Below are 26,678 nucleotides of genomic sequence, written 5' to 3'. Positions count from 1 at the left end.
ACAGCTAACATCATATTCAATGGTGAAAAGCTGAAAGCTTCTATGATCAGAAACAAGACAAAAAATTATCATAGTACTGGAAGTTCTGACCAGAGCAATTAGGCAAGAAAAAGAAATAAAAGGAAGGAGTATCCAAATTAGAAAGGAAGAAGGAAAACTGTCAGTATTTCCAGATAACATATTATATAGAGAAAATGCTGAAGACCCCACCAAAAAACTGTTAGACCTAAGAAACAAATTAAGTAAAGCTGTAGGATACAAAACCAATACACAAAGATATGTTGTGTTTCTATACACTAATAGTGAACTCCCAGTAGGAGAAATTAAGATAACAATCCCATTTATAATTATATATAAAAAAAAATACCTAGGACTAAATTTATCCAAGGAAGTGACAGACCCGTATATTAAAAACTATAAGACATTAAGGAAGAAATTGAAGGAAAGAAGAAATACACAAATAATTGGAAAAATACTCCATGCTCATGGATTGGAAGAATTGATATTAAGATGTCCATACTACCCAAAGCAATATACAGATTCAAACAATCGTAAAATTTGTATGGAACCTTGCAAGACCATAAATAGCCAAAGCAATCTTGAAGAAGAAGAACAAAGCTGGAGGCAAAATGCTCCCTGATTTCAAACTACATTACAAAGTTACAGTAATTAAAACAGCATGGTATTAAAAGAAATGAACAAACAAACAAAAAGCAGAAACAGATCCATAAATACAGAGAATGAATGGATGGCTGCCAAAGAGGAGAGGTGGGGGAATAGGTAAAACGAGTGAAGGGAAGTGAGAAATATAGGTGTCCAGTTAGGAATGAATAAAACACAGGAATAAAAGGTACAGCATAGGGAATGCAGACAATAGTATTGTAATGGTGTTGTATGGTGACAGAGAAGACCCACACCTGTGGTGAGCACAGCATAACATGAAGTTCTGTTGACTCACAATGCTGTCCACCTAAAATTAATATAACATGGTGTGTCAACTATAGTTCAATTAAAATAAACACTGCCAAAATTACAATAAATAATGTTTCCATTAAAAATAATAATTAAAAAATAAAGCAGTATATAGTATTGGCATAAGATCTGTGGAACAGAAGAGAGCCCAGAATAATCCCACACATATACGGTCAATTAATTTATGACAAAAGAGCCAAGACTACACAATGGGGAAAGGGCAGCCTCTTCAATAAATGGTGTTGGGAAAACTGGACAGCCACATACAAAGGAATGAAACTGGAGCACTATCTTACACAAAAATTAACTCCAATGGGTTAAAGACTTGAACGTAAGACCTGAAGGCATAGAACTCTCAGGAAAAAGCACAAGCACTAAGCTCCTTGACATAAGTCTTGGCAATAATTTTTTTAATCTGACAGCAAAAGCAGAACTAGCAAAAGCAAAGATAAGTAAATGGGACTATATCAAACTAAAAAATTTCTGCTTGGCACAGGGAACCAACAAAATGAAAAGGTAACTTACTGAATGAAAGGAAGTATTGGCAAATCATGTATCTGATAGGAGCTAATATCCAAAATATATAAAGAATTAAAAGTCAACAGCAAAAAAGCAAACAATGTAATTTAAAAAATGGGCATAGGGGCACCTGGGTGGCTCAGTCGGTTCAGCATCTGACTCTTGATGTCTGCTCAGGTCAGGATCTCAGCGTCGTGAGATCAAGCCCCGTGTCCGACTCCATGCTGGGCACGGAGCCTGCTTGAAATTTTCTGTCCCTCTCCCTCTGCCCTTCCTCTCTCTCTCTCTCCCTCTCTCTCTCCCTTTCAAAAAAAAAAAAAAATTAAAAATGGGCATAATATCTGAATAGACATTTTTCCAAAGAAGATATACAGATGGTCAACAGGTACATAAGAAGATGCTCTACATCATTATCAGGGAAATGCAAATCCAACTACAATGAGACATTACCTCACATCTGTTATAATGAAAACTGTCAAAAAGATTAGAATTAACCATTGTTGTTAAGGATGTGGAAGAAGGGAACTCTTGTTCACTGTTAATGGGAATGTATATTGGTGCAGCTGCAATAGAAAGCAGTAGGGAGGTTCCTCCATAAATTAAAAACAGACCTACCATAATATCCAGTAATTCCACTTCTGGCTATTTATCTCAAGAAAATGAAAACACTAATTTGAAAAGATATATGCACTCCACGTTGATTTCAGCATTATTTATAATAGCCAAGAAATGGAAACAACTTAAGTATCCATCGATGGTTAAATGGATAAAGAAATTGTGGTACATATACGCAATGGAATATTACTCAGCCATAACGAAGAATGAATTCTTGTCATTTGTGACAACATGAATGGACCTCGAGGGCATTATACTAAGCAAAGTAAGTCAGAGAAAGACAAATACCATATGATCTCTTTTATATATGGAATCTCAAAATAAATAAATTTTATACATACACACACAGTTGACCCTTGAGCAATGATGGCACTGGGGATGTTAATGCCCCACACCCTCAAAAATAAACATACTTCTTTTTACTTCCTAAAAACCTAACTACTAATAGCCTACTATTGACTGAAGCCTTACCAATAACAAAAACTGTTGACTGACATGTATTTTGTATATGTACTGTATGCTGTATTCTTATAATAAAGGAAGCTAGACAAAAGAAAATGTTATTAAGAAAATCATAAGAAAAAATACATTTACAGTACTGTATTTTTTTAAGATTTTATGTATTATTTATTTGACAGAGAGAGAGAGATTGCGAGAGAGAGCCAGCACAAGCAGGGGGAGCAGCAGGCAGAGGGAGAGGGAGAAGCAGACTCCCCATGGAGCAAGGAGCCCGATGCGGGGCTTGATCCCAGGACCCTGGGATTATGCCCTGAGCTGAAGGCAGACGCTTAACCGACTGAGCTACCCAGGCACCCCAGTACTGTATTTTTTAAAAAGGTTTATTTATTTGACAGCGAGAGAGAGAGAGGGAGAACATAAGTGGGGGAGGGGCTAAGGGAGAGGGAGAGAGAGAGAATCCCAAGCAGACTTCCCAGCTGAGCGAGGAGCCTGATGTAGGGCTGGATCCCACGACCGTGAGATCATGACCTGAGCCGAAACCAAGAGTCGGATGCTTGAGTGACTGAGCCACACAGGTGCCCCCTCTTGTACTGTATTTATCCAAAAAAATTTGCATATAAGCAGACCCACACAGTTCAAACCCATACTGTTCAAGGGTCCAATGTGTAAAAGTTTGTGTGTGTGTGTGTGTGTGTGTGTGTACACTAAGCTAATAGGTACAGAGAACAGACTGCTGCTTGCCAGAGGTGTGGTTGGGGGGTGGGAGAAATGGGTGAACTGGTTTTTGTTTTTTAGTTTAAATAAATTGAACACAGTTTTAAAAATTAGAGCCAGAGGCAAAAGCACAGTTTTTGAATCTTCTCAATTCCCCACACAAAAACAGAACAATCTGAGAGCAAAACCAAAAACCCATGGACAAATTTACAACAAAATTAGGTGACTAGGTATTGCCTCAAACACAAAAGTACAAACAGTTGTGGAAAAGCCAACACTTAACCACAAGTCCTGCAGATTAACAACATCTGTGTGGAAAGAGAGGGAAACAACAGGGCAATTGAAGGACTTGAGAAAGAGAACCCCCAAAATTGCAATAAAGTACTAAATGGAAAGTGTGATGAGCTAATTTAAAACAGCAGCTGAACCTGGGAGGAATTTGTCCCATTCTAATAAGGAGTCAGTACATAGGGCTTACATGAAGACACTGCGAAAAGTCTGGAGTAGTCCAGTACATACAACCTCTCAAAATGGAGCTGGTGGGACTCCATTCTAGCACTGGACCTCACACCCAGGAAAAACTGTTAGAAATAGAATCAAAATTGAAAAATAGAGAGAAAATCAAAAGGAAAGAAAGACAAGGTCCAAAAACTGGGGGCAAGGGGAACAGAGCCAAGATATTCTAGAAAGCAGGACAGTAACCCAGTAGTAGAAACTAGACCAGAAGAGGGAGCTCTATGAAGTCAAAAGAACTATCTAAGTCAAGTCTCCCTAAGTTTAGAAAAACTACTTACACAGAGAAATGAGCAATAAAAATATTCTGAGATCAAATGCTAAACAAAGTTATGAGGAAAAAAAAGGAAAAGAATACAAATGAAAGCACATGCCAGAAAGACATGCCCTAGAGCAGATCAAAACTGTAACCTCCTATTTTAAAATGAGCTAAAAGACATTATGTATATGGTAAAAAGGCATGAAAAATAACACAAATCAGAATTAGGAAAACTGAGAAATGAGGAAAGAAAGAATAAATCTGGAAAAAAAAATCATTTTAAAAATGAGGCATACACCAGGACATAAGAACAAAGAAAAATGATAAATAATGCTTTAAAAGTTAAGAGAAAAAAGGAGGAAATTTCTAAAAATCAAAAAGAAATGAAGATAAAAAGAATTTAAGGGACAGTGTCAAATGCTGAAGACAAGTAAAGAAGATCCAACATACAGAAAATAGGAATCCCTAAAAAGGAAATCAAAGGAAGTGCTCTGTCCAAATACTTAAAACTATAATACAAGGAAAAGAGGACACTGGATACCATAGCATTTTGACCCAAAATGACCAACACCAAAACATACTGCAGTAAAATCACTGTATTTAAGACTTATGCCAGGGGTGCCTGGGTGGCTCAGTCAGTTAAGCGTCCGACTCTTGATTTCAGCTCAGGTCATGATCTCAGGGTCCAAGATCAAGCCCTTTATCAGGCTCTGTGCCCAGCAGGGAGTCTGCTTTCCCTCTCCCTCTCCTTCTGCCCCTCCCCCAGCTCATACACACGCTCTCTCGCTTTCAAATAAGGAAATAAATACCTAAAAAAAAAAAAAGGACTCAAGCCAGAAGAAAGGAGTAACACAGTCAAGATACTTAAAAAATGTGAACCAACAATTTTACACCCAGCAAAAACTGCCTTTTAAGTATAAAGGGCACAGTAAACTGTTGCCAAAATTCAAGAATTCAGAGAATATAGTTCCCATGAGCCCTTCCTAAGGAATCTAATAGAAAATGAGCTTTAGACAAAATGACAGAGACATCGATGTAAGGACTAGTGTTGAGTAATGAATACACTTACCTATAGAACGAAGACTAAAACTGGGTTAAAAGGGGCAAGTATAGTGTAAATAGCTGTATGCTCTGAAAAGACAAGCCTGGAAAACCATTAAAAAAAAAAAAAAATCACAGAGAGAAATTTGGAATAGTATATGGAAGATGTTTAACTCTTTTTGGTAATTATAATTGGAGGTTGTAGTATTAGTATTGCTATTCTGAGACTAATATGTGTAAGGTGGATAAATAAGCAAATTAGTAATCATTGGATATTCTAATTCTACCATCCCTCATATTCTTTTTTTTTAACTGAACTGTAATTGACATACAATGTTTTATTAGTTTCAATTGTACAACATATTGATTCAAAAATTCTATACATTACTCAATGCTCACCACCGCATATTCCTGAAAATCAGCATTCTCAGCATGGAAGAAAGGATATAAATATATAACAGCTAAGAAGCTAATTAAAAGCCTTCTAATCCTGAATATGAAACAGAAATATCAACGTGAACTCATGACACCTAGACACAATGATCAAGATACAATGACCAAATCAGTAACAATGAGTGTTAGTACTAAGAAAACTGTCTTGAAACACAAATATCCACTAAAAAAATTAAGTTTTCTTTGACAGATGGCCTATTTCAGTTCTCAGGCAAGAAATTTACAAAGTCAATGTGTTATTGTCATAGCAGTGAGCAAAGAAATTCCCAAAGACTAGTAGGATCTTCTCAGGAAGACCAAGGAGCTAATGTAAAGAAGTTCCAGGACCGAAGGTGGACACTCTTCAATAAAAAGTAAGAAATGTAGGGCGCCTGGGTGGCTCAGTCGTTAAGCGTCTGCCTTCGGCTCAGGTCATGATCCCGGGGTCCTGGGATCGAGGCCCGCATCAGGCTCCCTGCTCCGTGGGAAGCCTGCTTCTCCCTCTCCCACTCCCCCGGCTTGTGTTCCCTCTCTCGCTCTCTCTCTCTCTCTGTCAAATAAATTTTAAAAATCTTAAAAAAAAAAAAAAAAGAAATGTAGGGACACCTGTGTGGCTCAGTCGTTAAGCGTCTGCCTTCGGCTCAGGTCGTGATCCCAGAGTCCTGGGATCGAGCCCCACATCGGGGGAAGCCTGCTTCTCCCTCTCCCATTCCCCCTGCTTGTGTTCCCTCTCTCACTGTGTCTCTGTCAGATAAATAAATAAAATCTTTAAAAATAAATAAATAAATAAGAAATGTAATGGATCGAAATTGACTAATATTTAAATTCATGGTTCAGAAAGATAATAAAGTTTACTGCTAGCTTTCAGAGAGTAACGTGGAACCAATTCATTATTTTGAAAATTGGCAAACAGAGGAGAAGGAAGCAAGCATTTATCCTATATTTCCTATATGAACAGTTCCACTGGCTACCCAAAGAGTAGCTATGAGTAAAATTACAAACGCATTCCAGCTAATAAACAGAATTAATATATCACCATTTTGCAACTTCCAGTGAATTAATGGATCTGGGCAGTGAGCACTAATGGCTGTTAACATCACAAAAAGAAAGACAAGGGGCGCCTGGGTGGCTCAGTCCTTAAGCATCTGCCTTCAGCTCAGGTCATGAACCCAGGATCCTGGGATCTAGCCCAGCATCAGGCTCCCTGCTCAGCGGGAAGCCTGCTTCTTCCTCTCCCACTCCCCCTGCTTGTGTTCCCTCTCTGTGTCTCTGTCAAATAAATAAATTATTTAAAAAAATAAAAAGAAAGATAGAAAGAAAGACAATAAGATATTATTGTCCCTCCTGAATGAAAGAACATAACACCCCTTAGAGTCTTGCCAAAGGGATCAAACATTACCCTTTGGATCCAGCCACCAATCTGTAGGAAATATAGAGGGCAGAGGAACTCATGAACTGAGGATGCAATCAGCAAAATAAGACTCTTGGAAACTCTACAGCTCAAATGACCAGCATCCTCCAAAAGGTAAAGCACAAAGAAAAGAACAGAGGGAAAACTTATAAACTGAGAAACTTAAAAAATGTATCAATTTTAAAAAAGGGAGGGGGCAATACTATGGTGTCTAAGGATGCACATGTAGGCAATAAAATAATAAAAAAAACAAAGGGAAGTGATTCCTAAATGTATTGGTTACTGGGGTACCAGGCTGGCTCAGTCAGGACAGCATGTGACTTTTGATCTCAGGGTCTCAAGTTCAAGCCCCACTTTGAGCGTGGAGCCTACTTTAAAAAAAATAAAAGTACTGGTTACTTTTGGATGGGGCTATTAGTGGGACAAGGCACATGAGATGACTGGGTGGCTGAGAACGTTCCATATCTTGACTTGAACAGATGTTACAAAGATATCTGCCTTAAAACAAGTGACCTATAAATATATACATGTATACGAATGTTGTCCAATACAATGATCTCTAGCCTCTTGTGCCTATTAGGGTGTAAATTAATTAGAACTAAATAAAATTTAGCCTCTCAGCCATCCTAGTCAACTTTCAAGAGCTCAGTAGACAGTGGCTCCCTTTCAGGCAGTGCAGAAACAGGACATGTTGAATAGAACCAGCTGTGTGTGTGCGTGTGTGAGTGTGTTTGGGTGGTTTTCTATAATTGTATTTTACTTTATAATAAAAATTTTAAAGTGCATGCCCTCAAAATACATTACCCAAGTGCATTTATTTGAATTTATCTCAAATACATGAATATTGGCTCATCTCTGAAGCAATGGCAAAGGGCATACACCTTCCAGAAAAGAGATGAAAAACATGAAACCAATTTATGGCGTTATGTAGCAGGGACCCAACAAGTCCAATGGATCTGATTTAAAGTTACTGGAATGAGAAACTCTCATCTCAAGGACAATGTACTCATGCCTAGAAAAGGTTAATAAGCTCTTCTTCACTATGGATTGATAACTGGTCATTTCAATTATCATTAAACATTTATTAGACATTGGGAGCAGACAAGGCTATGGCAAAATAGGGCAGCAGAGTCCCTGCCAAATGGACACTCCAAACAAGGCACTTAAGATATGTAACCCAATTACACAAAAGGAGGACGAGAGAAGCGCTCCTTCCCCGAGCTGGAGATCCTTAGGTCAAACACATCATACCTCAGTACTATTGCTGAGCTCACAGTGAGGATGAAGGAGGAAGTTCCTTTGAAGAGATTCGAAGGAGGGATATGAAAGCAAAAAATAAAAGGTTGGCCAATGGAGTCATAAAATGTTTTCAAGCGGAGCAAATGACTTAAGAGAAATGGAAGGCTAGACGTTCACAGAGATCAAAGGGAGATCTACAAAATATGTTACATAATAGAGCGAGGGCCTGAAAAGAAATAATTTAGAGGTCAAAATAGAGAATCACAGAGAAGCAATGTGTAAAAAAGGCAGGGTGTCCACTAATCCTCTCTAGTTGTTAGTAGGTCAAGGGTCAGGGCTATGGAAGAGGATAATTATAAAGGAGGCATTCGGAATAAACGAGAGAAAAGGGAGGAAAGAAACATCTTAACTACAAAGAACCCATCCAACGGAGTCTTTAATTATCCAGGAGGAATATCAATATTTTCGTTAAAATCATGTAATGGATGCTAAAACATAATGAGGAAAAATGCAAGACTAAGGAGCCTGTGACCCAGTGTAATAAAAAGGGAACAGATGTGCATTCACCGTTAAAAGGTGTGGAAAATCTGTATTCAAGTTACACTTTGGTAGTCATGCAAGGTACCACACACCAAAAAGCAGGCCAGCTTTGAGTCAAGCTAAGAGAAGCCCATCTAGGAAAATGATGCCAGAATGGGTTATGGGCACATGGTCAGAAAAAGAGGAAAACCAAAAATCAACAGGACCTACCTTTCCTCTCTTATTCCAATCTGAGCCTTTCAGTCTCAGAAAGTCCATCGTATGCTTGCATGTGTCTGGATCTGATCCAAAGAGTGTGTACAAGCTCTCTCTTATATTTTATTCTATCAAGAAAGATTTGGCAACTGAAATCTATTATGATGTCAGAAGGTAGCTGACAACATAAAATGTATCCCGCTGAGCTGATGCCGCACACAGCTAAATTTACAACAACAGGAGTATCATAAAAATTATAAGAACTGCAAATTAACCACTGATTTCTAGTTCCCGGACATAAATAATGGTAAGGACCTGGACAACTTCCAAACATCTTTACCACTGTTTAATTTGTCAAAATCTATCAAGAGCTTTTCATCCACAGACCTGTCCTCTAAGGTACATTATCATTCCCACGCTTAGATTAGCCTCAGTGGCAGCCCGAGTCAGACTGCATAATTACAAAGACTCCATCAGCATCTTTCCCTGACTTCTGTAACTCCTCAATGTGGCAGTATCTCCCTCTTCCTTAAGTACCATTCTTACTCTCAATTAGTTATTTAAGATCATTTAAAAATTTGGCTCTAATTTTGTGAGCTACGTCTGTGCTTTCAAAATTAGTCCCTCATTACAGTGTTAAGGTTCCTACTGGGCTCAAATTAGCAAGATTTTCTGTTTACTTCCTATTTGTGAACCAGGAAGGCTGGGAGCAGTACGGTGCTGGAGTAGTAGCTGACAGCTGTTGGGAAACCCAGCAGGTAGGGAGGTCACACGTTGAAAAAAAAATGATGAAAGACAACAATTCCTTTCTCAGAGAAAGTTAAGATACAGAACCATGCGGCTTCCTCCACTAGTCATCAACTCTATGGACTATTCAGAGAGATGACAAGAAAAGAAAATGCCTTTAACATACAGGCAAAATCTCTTCAACCACACTGCATTTCATTCCTGGTGAATTCAAAAGCAATGGCTTAACTATGACATCACTCATTGATGAGCACCAAAACGCGATTAAGGATAATAAAATAGTAAAAGAAATAGAGAAATCAAAGGTAAACGCCTTTTACAAATCTATTCAGCGAGGAATGATCTTTTAGGTATAAGTATGCAAGCCTGTGTGTGTGTGTGTGTGTGTGTGTGTGTGCATGCGTGTGTACTACCCCCACCCCTGCTTTTCCAACTGACATATGTCTAAAACAAATTTACAATACCGCCGAAAAGAAAAAAATTAAATGTTTGGTCATAACATTGTTAGCAAAAACAATCAGCAAGCAGTATCAGGGCCTAAGTAGAAGCCATATATGCATTTGTGCATAAACTAGGCAGTTCTAACTCTATGATTAGTCCTAATACATGAGTGTGGGGACATGTTCGATAGATACTAAGTAAATCTAGCATACACTACTGGAGCCCAAATTGGTTTATTTCACATTTCTGTATTTGGGGGGAAAAGCAATTTCTGTATGACAGATGCACCTGGAGTTTGCCACACGGCCTACACACAGAAAGGGCTGTAGAGTCATAGATTTAGAAACGAGAAAATTGCATTTTATTCTTATTTGCTAAAAAAAGAAAACAAAAAAAACCCAAAAAGCATATTTTCCCCATGGAACACGTTTGCATTCAGTTAGGCCATGTCTACGCAGAGTAAGTGAAGAGTAGAGAGGAAACCCTGAATTACATCTGGGTCAGTCAAAGCCCCCAGTCACCTGCTACTGAAGATAATGTTGGTTTGGCCTCAACTGGACCCTACTGGTCATTTACAATAATAAAATACATGGGATAAATAAGCCATCAATCCTCCATTTCTCTTTACATGTGTAAATGTGGCCTAAACACCTCCATCAATGTCAGAGAGCAGCTCTATTATAAAGCTAAGCTTTTTCATCAGTGTGGTATTCCTTTTAAACTCTAAAACTCAGTGACGTCCTGAATGTAGGTGACACAAGAGTGCACTTTTTTGGTCTTGTCAAGGAAGTCTTTACCTAAAAACAGAGCCCCAGAATACGTGAAGCAAAAACTAACAGGAAAGAAGGAGGACAGACAATTCAACAAAATAGCTGGAGAATTCAATACCTCATACCAATAATGGATAGAACTAGTCAGAAGAACAGTTAGGAAACAGAAGGCATGAATGACACGAAGAATCCAATAAACCTAGCAGACATCTATAGAAAATTCCACCCAGAAACAGAATATAGACTCTTCTCAATGAGGTTCACATGGAACATTCTCCAGGAGTGACCAAAAGCTAAGCCATAAAACAGACCTCAATAAGTTTAAAAGATGGAAACAACACAAAGTATGTTCTCCAATTACAAAGAAATTAGGAACCAATAACAGAAAGAAGTTTGGAAAATTCACAAATATGTGGAAATCAAACACACTCCTAAATAATCAGAGGGCCAAAAAGAAATTAGGAAATACTTTGAGATGAATGAAAATAAAGAAATAACATGTCAAAACTTACAAGACGCAGGTAAAGCAGTGTTCACAGGGAAAGGTGTAACTGTAAACATCCATACTAAAAAGGAAGAAAGAGTTCAAATAAACAAAGTCTTAGTTTGAGTTAATCAATCAGTTCACAATTCCATCAATATATCCTAGAGCTTGATTTTTCCAGCCATAATACTGAGCAACTTCTGCAACAATCATCTTTACTCAGTAAAGACAGAAGTTTGAAGTTGTGTTATAGAGAATACCATGTTATTTATCCACAGAAGCTTTGGGTAGATTCTCTTCTTAATAATTTCCTAAATGAGGAAACAGACAACAAGTTAGCAGAAGACACAGCTTTAAAACTTGGATTTCTGAATTTGTATCTGGTAGTTTTTCTGATACACAAATAACTAGCTTTGTGAATGTAAACTTTTCATGGCTTATCATATTTAAAATGCTGCCAACAAGTAAATGCTTAGCTTACTGTTACCATTTTCCTTAATACATATCACACACATCTCCATGTACACACCGGGAATGACAAAACTCCATTACAAAACCACTCCCAACTGTCAGACCATCACCATTCAAGATAAGTGATCACCAATCTCTCTACCAAGAACTGAACAGGTGAGGGGGGAGGGAGGACAGTGTGGAAGGAGTGGGATAAGGACGAGAAAACAGGAGAAGCAAGGATGAATTTTGGTTCCTAAAACTACATCAAGCTATGGGAGGCCACATGTTACCACCTGGGTGAACAGAGACTGCCCCTAGAAAGATAATGGAGCAGAGATCATCTTCTTGCTGGTCAAGCTACCTAAAAAAGCAAAGCAGTGAATAATCTGGATTTCAAAAGTAAACGGACCTTGATTCAAGTGTAAAATCTGCCATTTTAAAGTTATATTTGGAAAGAACTGTAGACTTCTAGAAAGTTGCAAAATAGTATAGGACCAGAAAACTGGTGTGGGTACATTACCATTGACCAGACTATAGACCTTACTCAGTTTTGTCTGCTTTTCCCGTAACCCCAGGCAATTTAACACAGCTAACCTCTCTGATCCTCAGTTCACTCGTCCAAAACATGGTGATAAGAGTGTCTACGCTTCACAGTATTTATAAGGATTCCATAAAATAGTGCTAGCATACTGCTTATAATAGTAGCTGATACACAGGAAGAAACCAATAAATGGTCACATTATAATTATCAAATGAGGCTTTTGGGATTTCTAGGTCCTCTCACATTTTCCTTGGGGCCTTTCCTACTACCCACTAATAATGAGATGGCATCTGCCACCATTTATAGTTTGATTGATCTCAAAGGACAAAAATACTAAAAAAAAGTAAAAATGTAGCCTACAATAAGGATCGAAAGAAAATCCAACTCAAAATTCCATTTTCGTGTGGACATACCCTGATTTTCTTTCTTCCCTTTTTTTTTTTAACTTCATTTATGCAACAGCAAAATGACTCAGTTATTACTGACAATGCCTTCTGAGGTCTTTGGAGGAAAAAGGAGTGCACTAAAATAACTGAACCTTAAACCAACATCCAAGAATAATCTGATACTTGAAATGGCTTTGCTTTCCCTTTTCTTTGGAAGGGTGGGGTAGGCTTTTAAATAAATAAATAAATAAAAATATATATGTATGTTTTAAAAATATATGATATATGTAATGCTTTTTCTAATATAAGTTTTTAAATATTAATTAGATTATTTTTAATCACACAGATTGAACACAAGCCTGGATCCACCCTGCTACACTTTTCAAACCTACTTGTATCAGCGCTCAAGGGAAGCAATGCTCTTTAAGAGGCATGCTCTCTAATAGGTCTTAACCAGCCAGACCTCTGCTTAGATGTGCTTTTTGTGCAGCCGAGAAAGAGGTGCACATGCAAATAGTTCCAGGCACAATCAGGGCTCTCCAATCTAGGGGCTATCACACACTCGCGTCAACTATCTATGTGAGCCCATCCAAGATGCCTCTGGCTTTGGCACTGCAGACACATGCCAGTACCCAGAAAGCTCTGGGCCCTATCTCTTTCACAGCGACGTTTTCAGGACACAAGTGTTCAATTTATAATGGGAAAGAAGAACTTCGCTGAATTTTCCCCCAGCTTTGACATTTCTAAACCTTGAGAATAGATGAATCAGAAACGTCAAGGATTTTTTTGTGTGTTTTTTTTTCTATTCTCTTCTCTTTTTAGGAAATTAGCTACATTTTCAAAACGTGCCACCCACAAACAGTGTGCAACACTAAAAGTGTCTGCTCTGTTTCCATCAACAGACATTATTTAGAATCCATTCAAAGGAAAGGACAAATAATATTGTCCACAAATGAACCAAACAGCTAGAGTAGACATCTTTGGTTTATTTTATTTTATTCCTTTTTCTTCGGTTCATTTTAATATGCAAACCTCTCTTCCATTCTCCTAAAGTCAGACCAAATGACACTGCCAATCACATTCTGATAGCTGGAGCTCTGATTTCAGATCAGGGCAGACATCTCAAACCAAGCAATCTCCAAGGAAATCACTTAGTGTTAACTAAGATCATAGGAAAATAATTTAACAAATATGGGACTGGATCCATTCCAACTACCACATGTATCAATTAACTAGCCTACTGAACTTGGTTTTCCACTCCCAAGATTTATTTTTAAGTGGATCCAAGACTTGGGGACATGGGGAAGGCAACTTATTTCATAAGCTATACCACAATGACCAAAACCTGCTGTCCCACCTGAATTAAAAAGATGTCTTTAACTCTATGGGTCACTGTCCCCTGTCTGATTCTAGCTCCCTCTTTTTCAACATGAACATATGTTTTCCTTAAAATTACTTTTTTTTTCCTACCCTGGTGTTATGCAAGATCCCTGCTTATTTTGGCAATGGAAACAAAATAAGAAGAGCCACCCAGAGTTCTCCATTCCAGAGGGAGGAGCTTCCCAAGAAAAGCAAAGCTTTGCTGTTGCGTTTCCTTTCAGCCCGGCTAAAGAGCAAGCGGTATTCTTCAGCGTGGAAACTCAGTCCAGATGAGGGAGCTGCTCCTGAGACACCTATTAAACCATGAATGGCAAGTGCAGGCAGCGACTACCTAAACGTTCATGATCACTTAGTGCTTGTAAAAAACAGGAACTGGCAATAGAGAGACAGACAGACAGACAGACAGACAGTGAGGTGTTTAAGTGGGCCTAATATGCCATCCGAAAATGCACTTTTCAAAACACAAAATGGAAAGACAGGACATGCCTTCTCTTTCAGAGGTAGCCCAGCCAAAACCAGACTCTCCTATCAAGAAGCAAACCTTGACTTTATTTCTATGAGCAAAATCCTCACTAAAATGGCCATCGAGCAGAGGTGAAAGCTTTTAAGACGAAGGGGCTGACGTGCTTATAGAAGGAAAACAAAGAGGGGCTTGCATAGAGAATATGGGTTCCAATGAGGAAGGGCGAACGCCAAAAACAGTATAAGAATTAAGCGCTCACATAATAGATCACTGTGAGCAAAGCTCTCCCGCAGATGTCGGAGTGAGTGAGCTAAGCCTCACACTTGGAAAGGCTGTGTGACTGGAGCCATGATATATAAAGTAAGACCCCAGCGCCAAAGTTTTGATTTAGCCAAGCAAACGTGGCTGTTTTTGTTGGGTGGAAGAAGCATTTTTTTCACTGAGCAAAGAATTACAGTAAACATCTGCTAACCATGACCACAGAAACGGTGGTTGTTTTCGTCCAAGGTCATTTTAAAGGAATAAATGTAATTAATAAAACCACACAGTAATAGTATCCAACCGTCCCAATATGTCTGCTCACTTCTACCCACAGGCCTATTTATTTAAAAAGCCATCGAGATGGGGCGCCTGGGTGGCTCAGTCGTTAAGCGGCTGCCTTCGGCTCAGGTCATGATCCCAGGGTCCTGGGATCGAGCCCCGCATCGGGCTCCCAGCTCAGTGGGAAGCCTGCTTCTCCCTCTCCCACTCCCCCTGCTTGTGTTCCCTCTCTCGCTGTGTCTCTCTCTGTCACGTAAATAAAATCTTTTAAAAAAATAATAATAAAAAAATAAAAAGCCATCGAGAAAGTTTCTCGACGTCGCCATTTCTACTTCTTGGGGACCATTGGTGTGGGGAAAGAAATTTCTGTCTCAGAGGAGGCTTGAAAATACACATGAACGTCACTCCTTAACTCATTCCTTAGGTAGTTGCTTCCCAGAAGGTTCTCTCGCTCTACTGGTGAGACTTGATTATCATACACGTATCGTTTAGGTAGGTAAAACCCCCTTTAAAAAAAAATACAAATTAATGTTCTAATGGATTTACTTCACACATAAAAGTCCCAGAGTACATCTCTCTGTCAAGCTATCTCTTTTGAAAGTGAGTATAAGAATTCATATACTCCAAAATGGTTTCGGTTTTTAAAAATTCCTTATTTGGTTCGTTCTTTTGGAAGGAATGGGAGGGTAGGGAAACTAGTGGAAAACTGAATTATTCAGGCTGACTGTCGCTCAAATCTGTCAAATTAGAGCTCAAAACATCACTTCACCTCTGAACAACCAGCCATAAGCCCCTCCACAAAAGGAGAGTCATCCCTGGTTATTATTAAATGTTCCCAATTAGGAGAACATAATCAAATTCATAAAGCACCAACTTCCATTCTGAGCTCTCTACCTACAACATCAGCAAGGTTTTCTAGATTTAGAAAAGGCAGTTTTGCATAAACCACTACCACAGAATGGATAAAGCTAAAGAAACTCATAAGGTTTCCTGTTTCTAACCCTCTGGTCATGTCAGTATGATCAATCAACAAAATACTAAGTTCACTGAACCTCAAAAATATTTTCTCTCTTTGCTCTCTCTCCTTCCCATGCAACTAGAACACAGAAATTCATAAAGGTCAGACTTCAGGAAGCTTACTGAAAAAATAAATATTAAATTTATCAACTCCCATTTTTTTCTAGTGATTATAATAATCGACAGGGTCCCACCTGTTAGACCAGTTCTAAGAGCAGCTTAGGAGCCAAGGGGGTGGGAGGTTGTCAGTGTTTCAACTTTGCCCATCAGTCTTGAACACCTAACTATTAAACACCTCCTAGGTGCCAGGTACTGAGTGCTGGCGTGCGTGTGTGTACATGAGTGTGCATGCACACGCAAGGATCCGCGTGTAGAGCAGGGAGGGCGGAAGGGTGAGGTGCTATCTTCCGAATGCTACTGGTATCTGCTAGAATCTTGAAGGGTAATTAACACAAACTTCAGAGCCTGCCGAATTCAGAAAATTAGTGTGTTCGTTTTCTCATTTTCCACGAGGCTAAGGGTTATGTGCTAAGAAAGGAAAGAAGGGAGGCAGAGCTGGAGAAAGCAAGCAAGAGTTTGATACCTCAACTGCCCTCAGTGATGATGAAGCTGAAGACAAGGAAGGAAAGGGACTACAAAGGCCCAATCCTATTTACTAACTGTGAATGCCTTTGGCTGTGAAAGAGAGCAAGCCTTAATGTAACCCACCAATTCCCCCCAAGACTGTCAAGAATTCATTTCTACAATCAAATCCAGTATCAGAGGCCACTGTGGTCAGAACTGGAAGGTTAGCACGTACCCCCACACTAACCAATGCATAAATGAAAATGCACTGCATCCATCATATCTGTATCATAGAGGGATTAAATCAGCTATCATTTTGAAGCTTTAAAAGAAAATTCCAAGCTTTTAAGTATATTCCTGGTGAAAGATAATATGACGAATGTCATAATAAAAAAATAAAGTCGTAGAAGAAAGTAATACTTTACCCCTTTTAAATTTTCCTTACGAAGTGCATCATTTTAACCTAATGCATTTCAACATACTTATCCATAAATGTAAATTTGTTTTGATAAAATGAAGAGCCTTTTAATCCAAATTGCACAGTGATGCTTCTACACTGATCTGTTATAACTTAGTAATCAGAGTTAACAGACTGCCTAATTAACCAAGTCATCATTTGCCAAGATCCAAATATGGGATGAATTGTGGGCCAAGGAGAAAATATGATGGACATGAAAATTATTAATTCAGGGAAGCATTCAAAGCATGTGGAGTTAAAGTTCTTTGCTAAATCTCACCATCTTTAATATCCTTAATTTTTACAATATAAGTAACGTGCAAATAAAAAATATATTACAAGGTACACAGAAAAACATTTTTAAATCAACTGGTTATTAGTTAGTGATATAATTATTTTTAAAGCATTTGACAACCTATGAGGTGAAAATCTTAGATGTCTTCTGCTAATAATAAGTAACATCCAATGAGTGCTTATGAGGTGCCAGCACCATTTTCAGTGTTTTATAGGGACCAGGATGTTTATTCTCTACATGAACCCTAATTCTTTGGAAGGTACTATTTTTATATTTAGGTATCAGATATGAAAACTGAGGTTCAGAATATTTTTTTGCTCAGCAGAGTGTAGAATAAGCAAACAATATCCAGTCCTTTCAAAAGTCTTAGGGAAGTGTTATTAAGAATTCTAGAATTTCTTTTACCCACGGAAGCTTTATCCATTCATTTATTATATACTCAGGAGGAGACAGGAGATCAGGGTAACTTCTAAGATGCCATGGGGGTGACCTGTACAAAATTCTTCCATATCACAACACCTTGCTGTCCCTATCACTAACATATCAGTATGTCCTAAAAGACATGTACTTCAACTGGGCTTTGATACTGCGTAAGCCAACTTCCCTAGATAACTCAAGTCTAAGCCCATATATAGAGTTTAATCCTAGAAGGGATGGTAAATCCACCAGTATGACCATTTTTCCCTCGGATGCTTGGAAACTCCCATTCATTTTTGGGGACCCAGCCAGGTCTCACTGTTTCTGGGAGGATTTCCAATCTCCCTCCCGCTGCCCTCCTCCTCTATCACATACACACAATCCAGAAGTATTCTTGCAGCCCCTGTATCACTGTATTATTTCTGTCTACCTTGCAGATATAAGTATGTTGAAATCAAGGATCTTGTTTTAGGACCTAGAACAGTGACAGATGGTAGATGGATGGTTGACCAGAAGGACAGACAGGAGGAACACAGCAATGAATAACTCCAGGCTCCTGGAGGGACACAGGCATGGTAGTATTTTTGAGGCAATGCCTACCTTCGAGGTAGTGACTGCCATTAGAGATGGCCAATTAACTGGGCAGACAGCTTCACGGGGAAAATTTCATATGATATTCATTCATGCATAGCTGGGCTAGGTGATATTGAAATTTTCCTTCCAACCCTATAATCCTATGTATTTACCATGCCTTCAGCACTGTGCCTTATAGGACACATATGCACAGTCTATCTTCCCAGAATTCTGCCCCCTTGTTCCAAAACTAGCACCCTCTTCATCCACTTTCCATTGCCTTGTGTAAGTTGAATGCCATCCATGACTCTTGAGAGAGGCATGTAACCCACTTAAGGCCAAGTACACCTTCATGCCTCCCCCTACCCAGTCCTGCTCCAGCCCCAGAGACTGCTGCAGTGACAGGCGCATGGCACACCCTGGACCAATCACAGAACCAGGAAGATCCAAATTCTACGACAGCTACTACAACTCACGAGAAGAGATTTCTTTCTGCTGGAGTTGCTATGAAAACAGACTCATGAATGGTTATCATACCACAAGTTGGTAAACGCCTACATGAATGAATCCAACACAGAACATAGCACAGCCAAGAGCCTGAGAGGAGACTTACTAGCAAGATCTGAACTCCTCAGTCCAGATGTTCCAGAAGCTAGTTCTACCATCTGATGCTTCAGCATCATGAGCCAATTAAATCCCCTTTGTCCCTATGCTCCTCACAAGTAACCAGAGAGACCTAACAAATGGGGGGCTCAGTATCTTAAGACACAGACATGTTGAAAATGATCCACTGGTTGTGTTAAAAAGGAGACACTGATACCTCCAACTCCTTAAGCAAAAATGTTTTTATTTGTGGTCCCTTGCAACTGGCTTTTACATATTTCTTCAAGCCTATTATTTTACTATATGTTTTTAAAACTCTAACATTTTTATTTTTGAAGGCCTAAGTCCTTGGCATGCAGCCTACAAACCTGTAATTCTACTGACCAAGTCACTAAAGACCTTCTAACTTTTTAGCCAGTGTTCCCTCTAAGGATCCCAGAGCTTCACCCTCGTAAATAAAAAGCCTTCCAGGTGAATGTATCCCAAGAACGAAAGGCACATTCTGAACTGCTTGCTGGCAAAACACCCCAGGTACCAGGCCTGCTGCTTTGGGAAGGAGACCCTCTCACTTGCCACACTTTTTCACACAGGTGATGGAGTGGAACAAATCAATTGTTGGGTGGTCAGAGGCTAATAAGAAATAAAACGAGGGCTACAGAGATGAGGTTAATTAGAATAATGTACCAGAGAAAAATGACTCAAAGACCTAGAGAAAATGTCTTAACAGGCACATCCAACTGGAGCTAGAAGAATGCCAATTAAGTGGTTGTCCTTGTTCCTAATCATTTTGGGACATACTTTTATTTCCCATAGCTCTTGTACCAGCAAAAAAGAATTAAAGCATTTGGAAAAGTCTAGAAAGAACAAACAGGGCCTGTGAGGTGGCACTGACGTACAAAGGCTCAACATGCCTTGTATGAGCAATCCCAGAGTGGAAAATGCATGCTGAAATAAAACAACGCCTGCACACCAACACCCCAGGGAAAGGTCTCCACGAGGAGGACCATATAGCACGGCGGTGAAGAGCCACGGCACCAGACGGACAGTGCCTGGGTTCAAGTCCTAAGTCTCCTTCTCATAAGCAAAGGTGTCTGAGTCACGAGTCACTTAACCTCACCGTGCGTCTGTCTTCTCACCTGTAGAACAGATTTTTAGAACTGAAACCCTCTCATAGAGTTTTTGTGAATTAATACATACATGCCTGGAATCACGGGTGGCAGAGTAAAGTCTCAGTAAAAGTAGCTAGTATGGAGTCAACTCATCACAAACTAGCGTTATGCTCTCAAACAACTGCTGTTCATTGGACTTTCTCAAGATGAGGTTCTTCCTGAGTTTTGAAAATTCTCCCTTTACCTCTCATTCCTTTTTCAGAGAGCAAGAGGAAACTCTGCAAGCAGGGATAGGTGAAAACACCACGTGCAAGTTCTTCCAGGCGTATGTATCTCTATACAGCGGAGAAGTCCTCAGCATGGTTTATTCTAGGAGTAGAATTTCAGGAAATTGCCACGTTTAACAAGCGGGACTGGAAGAATGGATTTGTGTCACCGTTAATGAACGATTTGGGACAGATCTGGACAAAGGCGAGGCACGGCCTCTCTGGATAAGAACGTCCCACGAGAAAGGTTTATGGATGGTCTGTAAGAGCTGGCAGGGAGACAGTCAACTCCCGACACATCGTAAGCAGACCCCCTGGCACGGAGACAGTGCCACACCAAACCGCACCCGGACGGGCAGCAGCAGTTCTAAACAGTAGAGAAAACGCCCTCAGAAAGCGCCTAATCTCTCCCGCTGATAGTCAGGCATCCGGGTATTAAGAAGAGAGCAGCACGAGAGCTGAGCCACACGCCAAACCTCCGGTGTCAACGGCAAGTTGTCAAGCCTCGCCTTACATGGATCGTTTTCCCCTTTCGTGATTATTGTTTTGGTTTCTGAAATGATATTTGGAGACAGGGGTGTTCCATGTTTGGGGAGATGTAAGAAAACCACTCTGAAGGCTGTCATGTGCCTGATCAAAGTTTTTCCTGAATCCTTAGCCTCGAGTGAAACTGAATTTTAGCTTTTTCTTTACTAAAAAAGAATATCAGGAACTAAACTGGATGCCTTAAGTTGTATTTTAATCATGTTCTTTTATGTTTTAGAAGTTGAGAGGGTCTACATAAGAAGTTAATAAAATTAATGGCTCTTTTAATTTCTTCGATAACCCTAGGCATTCCATAAATCATGTAAATAAGAGCATGTGATGGGATATATTTTATCTCTTGCCTCCAAAATGTTATGGGATACAGAGACTTGCTTCAGCTTTCATGCAACAAATGCACAAAGAACACCACACGTCAACACACACGCACTGAAACAACAAAGCAACAATAGACAAGCTTCCTTAAGCGGGTGGAAGAAATCAATGCTAACAATGAAAGATATTAACATCCAACTCCTTTCAATCTATGTAGACTTGACTTTTCTTTCAAAAAAGAAGCATGTGAATTTTCAGGACAGATGCACTAAGTGTATACTTTTTTTAAAAATTAGGATTTACAGGAAATTTAAGACACAGTCTATCATAAGGCAGGAGATCAAACCAGCTCTGATTAACTTACAGACAAAACATATCCTCAACCATGTGTCTTTAGGACAGTGTAGCACCCTGAACTCCAAATTTCTTTTTTTTTTTTTTAAGAGAAGGAGGGGGAAGTGGGGAGAGGGAGAAGGAGAGAGAATCTTAAGCAAGGCTCCATGCCCAGAGCAGAGCCCCATATGGGGCTCCATCTCATGACCCTGAGATCATGACCTGAGCCGAAATCAAGAGTCAGAAGCTTAACTGACTGAGCCACCCAGATGCCCCTGAACTCTGAATTTCTAAGGTTTTGTGGATGCAGGTCAGGCACCAAACACAATCTTCCCAGCATTTTAGGTTGATAATTTGTGTTATCCGAAACTGGTCATAAACATCCAAGAGTCAACATGTCAACAACCAATACAAAACAGATCATCCTACTTGTGCTCATTTTGTACTTTTTAAAGTTAATTCAGTGCATGAAACATGAGCAAATTAATAGGGAATCAAGGCTCTTCACCATCTTTACCAATCTTTTTTAAAAAATACTACAAGAAAGTGCAATGAGTTTGCCAGCATACCTCCCAAAACCCTTTGCCGTTCTTTCTAAACCAAGAGCATCATTATCCTGTTCCAGAGTCTGTGCAAAGCACTGTATAGGTATCATCTCATTTAATCCTTGCAATAATACTATGAGCAAGATGATGCTATTACCCATGGCTCAGGTAAGTAAGAGCCCAGAAAGAGGAAGAGAAAGTAATTTGTCCAAGGACAAAGAGCCAGTGAACGAGAGTGCTGGGATTTGATCTTGGAATCCAAAGTCCTTAATTAACCTGTATCACCCACAATACCTTTTCGGCCCAAATGGCAAATGATTCTGTCTTCACGGTCAAGATGATGTATAACCCTTTCTGGATGCGACACACAGAGTATCAAAGACTTGTTTAGTGTAGAGTGGAAACTTTCCAGAGAAAACCCAGGGGCAGTATTCTATTCCTATAATAAAGGTGATGTGTGTGGTTTTATTTCTTCTCTTCCCCTCTCATCCAGATGCAGTCCTCTTAGGTATCATGAAAATACAGAAATTCACAGGGAAATCCCCAAATGGGCTCTATTTCCATAACTACTAACTGTGAGCACGCCTACCATCCTCTGGCCACTGCCAGTGGTGAGAAGTCACACTGAATCACACAGACCTGCCCCGTGCACATTACCTGGCAAACAGGTACATTCAGAACAAACAAGAGGCTTGGATGCAGGACAGTGAGAAGGAGTGGCGGGAGGAGAGGAGGAGGGAAATCTTGAGTGTGGGTGTTCAGGGAAGACCTCTCCAAGAAGTTGATATTTGAACTGAGCAATAAGGAACAAGGGAGTGAGCCTATGAACCAGAGAAATCGTTGCGGGTAGAGAATACCACGGCCCAGAGGCAACAGAGAATTTATGGCATCTGAGCACGGCAATGGTGTCTCAATAAAATATTTGAAACCACAGAGCAGAAGCCCAAAGCTTCCAAGAGTCTCTTGAACGGGCAACATCTTCGAGACATGATTTCCGCTTGACAAACAGCCACCATCAAGTCGGTGCCACCACTTGTCAATCTTCAGGACACACGGCCGATGGGGCCCTCCGTGGACACAGCCACCATCTCTGACGTGTTCATGCCGCAGCTTCTGTGAGCACACGACACTATTCCTGGAGGGCTGTTACCAGGAAGATCGGTGGGGGACCGGGGCCTGCTGTGCAGACTCAGCACAGAGGCAGGGCCCGGGATGAGGCAGGGCGAGACCGACATCATGGAGCATCAGCCTGCATGAGTGAAACCCTACGGAGTTTCAGATTATCATCAGCAATACCAACTTGAAAGCAGTTAGTGAATTCTGCTTGCGAGGCAGGCCCACTGTCTGAGTAAGTGAAAAAACGGAATACAGAAAGAACTGCACACCTCCCAGGGGAAATGGTCAAAAAGGGACCGAGAGATCTAAGTTCTGCTAGCAGGGTCGTCCAGCAGAACACATGGCCGCAGGGTCCTTGAAGACGGGCATCAAAGCTGCCTCCCAAGGCTCTGCTTGAACTTGGAAGAGAATCCTGGGTTGGAAGCAATGGACTGTGAAATATACCTTGTCTACGAGTGAGACAATGACCAACAAGCCAGACGCAGGACAGTAAAAACTCCTCCAAGACCAGGATTTCTACTGCATCACCTGGGCTGTGGAGCACAGTGCTGGCATCTGTTAACCACTGGGAGCTGTGCTAAGCTCTTTATACGCATCGCCTCCCACTAACTCTGCACGGGGAGCTAGTTCCTGTTTCCAGCCCCAGCTCCCAGATGAGGAGGCAGTGGCCCAGAGAGGTTCAGCAACTTGCCCAATGTTGCTCAGCCAGTAAGCGGAAAAGGTGGAATCTGATTCTCGGCTGATCTAACTTCAAAGCAGACACTCTTAAGCACACGGCTGCCCCATACCCCAGCAAGCATTTGGTAATGTTTATGGATGCAGCAACTACCATGAGTCATGAGCATCTATCACAGGCTGGTCCAGGCAGATGCGATATAATGAAGCATTGGGAAGTCTCATTCTACTCATTCTATGAGATGGAAATTTTCACAAGAGTAATGTAAGGCCAATCTGAATCAGAAAAATTGGACAGGGGTCTTGTGCTCCCCTTTACCCAAGGTTAAGTTTTCAGCAGAGATGCGGGGTCCAGTAAATAACAGAGATGCAGGGTGGATAGCATTGTCCAGTCTCTGGGGGACAGTGCAAAGCCATCAGCAATGTCCCCTGTACATATTGGCACAAACAGAATTGGGTATAAGGCTGCACATCACTAGGACCTCAGGCTGGTACTCAAGCTTTGACAAAAGCTTGTATCCGAAGGACAGAAAATTCATTAGAAAATTCTCGAGCTTAAATTGTGGTTGATAGTTCCCTTAGGAAAGAAATTTATTCCTCAGATTTGCCATGGCACTCTCAGTAAGAATACCATGGTCCTAAAATATTTACTGAGCTATGTCTCTCCACTGAAAATCAAAGAAACCGAAATTCAAACATGAGAAATTCAAATCAGAGATTATACACACAAGTCAAGGGAAGACAGAAGACAGTCACTGAAAACATGTAAGAAAAATTCATATCGTAATTTTGTGTAAGTAATTACAACTGTGGCTCAGGAACCATTTACCTTTTCTTCCTTACTACTAGAATGTGGAATTTATCAGGACATCAGATTTCTCATGTCTGAGGATACACTTCCGAGATGCTCTTATGTTAGGGGTTATTAAAAGGATATAAGTAGATAGAAGTCATTACGACTGCAGGGAGAATTCTTTAAAGAGGCCTGCCTCAGCTGGGAGGACTACTCTTTTTGTTCCTTGCACTCCTGCCTCTTTCTTCAGGATGTAGAAGCAATGGCTGGAGAGCCAGCAGCCATAACGTGACCTTGAAAACAGAACAACACTTGAACAGGCAGGCAGAGCAGAAAGGCAGAAAGCACAAACTGCTCTACCCCAAACACCCTTCATGAGAGAGAATATGCAACTCATTTTTTAAAATGAACAGTTGCATCTCTGTTACTAGAAAACGATTCTTAAGTGATATAATGATATGAAAACGTGTCTGAAGACTACCCTATTTTTTCTGAGAGAAAAAAAAAATGAGGAAACTTCATGAATTGGGATTCTGATTACTCCTCTATTCACCAAGCTATTTGTTTAAGTATGACTTTCCTTCTTAATTACTACCACTAGCCCAGGAAGCATATTTGCTGAACCTGTCTCTATGTTTTGACATGCAACACTTGTGAAATTCAAACATACTTGTAGACATCCAAAGCTTATTATTTATTAAGGACTATATTTAAGGTGGAAGATCTTAAAACACTTTCAGAATCTGATGATTAAAGGAAATTTAATCGTTATTCATTGGCATTTGATCTTCAGCCTGCCATAATCTACCCATATATCCCTTCATCCATATTCGATACTAAAGAGACATTTCAACAGCTTGTCCATCAACTGCAAAGTAACATACAGAAAAACCACATTACTTAGAAAATAAAAGAGCTTTCCCCCACACTCATTGAGCTCATGAAAGCCCAATATGATTAAAAGGGTGAAGAAGGCAGACTCCACTAGGCGACCCAGAATGAGTGCAAAGAGCCATCCATCTATTATATTTGTAAGGAGTTTCAAAATTTTCAAAGTGCTTTCGTATACATTATATCCTGTTTCATCCTTAAAACTACACCCTGCGTGGTAGTCAGGGCAGGTATTTTTTTTTTTTTTTTTATTCTCGTTTCTTCTTGATAAATGGTTTGCTCGAGATCAGAGAGACTGCTACCCAGTGAGGTACCTTCTTTATCCTCTTTACCCTCTTTGATGCTTAGCTTAGGGGTCAGCAAACTATGGCCTTCGGGCCAAATATGGCCCACTGACTGTTTTTTGTAGTTTCACTGGACCAGTCACACCCATTTGTTTACATATTATCCCTGGCTGATTTTGTGCTACATCAGCAGAGTTGACCACAAAGTCACAACCATGACTCCAAGGCCCAGGAACCTGACAATATGTATCATCTGGCTGTTTCAAAGACAAAATTTGCAGACCCTGCCATTAGATCACGATCTCAGTTACAGATCCTATTCTTGAAAGCCATAACCCTAGCTTAGAGGACGACACACTTATTCCTGCTGGCTTTGGAAGTCCTGCTTGATAATGAGGCATTCTGAGGAATTACTGTATCTGCTACAGGGTCACCTGCAAAGGTGGGTCACGGTTTTCAAGTGGGACACAATATTCGCGTTGTTTGCCACTTACCCTGAACTTTTAACGTGTCTCACAGCCATAAAAAGCCTGGGGGTCACTGGTTGGGGGCATGCATGATGCCACAGGACTGCAACACACGGAGGGACACTGAAAGCAGAGAGAAGAGAAGAGGTTAATGGGAGGGGCTGATGGCGATGCTTCAAAAGCGAGGCATTCACATGAGCCCCGGGATTCCTTGTGGACACACAACTTTGACATTCAATATGCCGTCATGTAGCTAAGCATCTCTTTTGCCTGTTCCCTTACAGAATCAGCATTTCATTAG

The 26,678-nt window shown here is 40.2% G+C and overlaps 1 protein-coding gene across 6 annotated transcripts in view; it reads right to left on the bottom strand.

Annotated features, from left to right (window-relative positions):
- FOXP1 (forkhead box P1) overlaps positions 1-26,678 on the bottom strand; it is a 490,351-nt gene that overhangs the window by 346,160 nt on the left and 117,513 nt on the right. For all 6 annotated transcript variants that reach the window (XM_078076030.1, XM_078076044.1, XM_078076039.1 and 3 more), the window contains exon 2: positions 26,405-26,500. The gene's annotated coding sequence lies outside the window, so the exon portion shown is untranslated. The remainder of the gene's footprint in view (positions 1-26,404; positions 26,501-26,678) is intronic.

Source organism: Halichoerus grypus, chromosome 1, assembly GCF_964656455.1.
Source record: "Halichoerus grypus chromosome 1, mHalGry1.hap1.1, whole genome shotgun sequence".
Classification (NCBI taxonomy): Eukaryota; Metazoa; Chordata; class Mammalia; order Carnivora; family Phocidae; genus Halichoerus; species Halichoerus grypus.
Note: the sequence above shows the minus strand (reverse complement) of the source record. Positions and strands in the feature narration are given on the sequence as shown.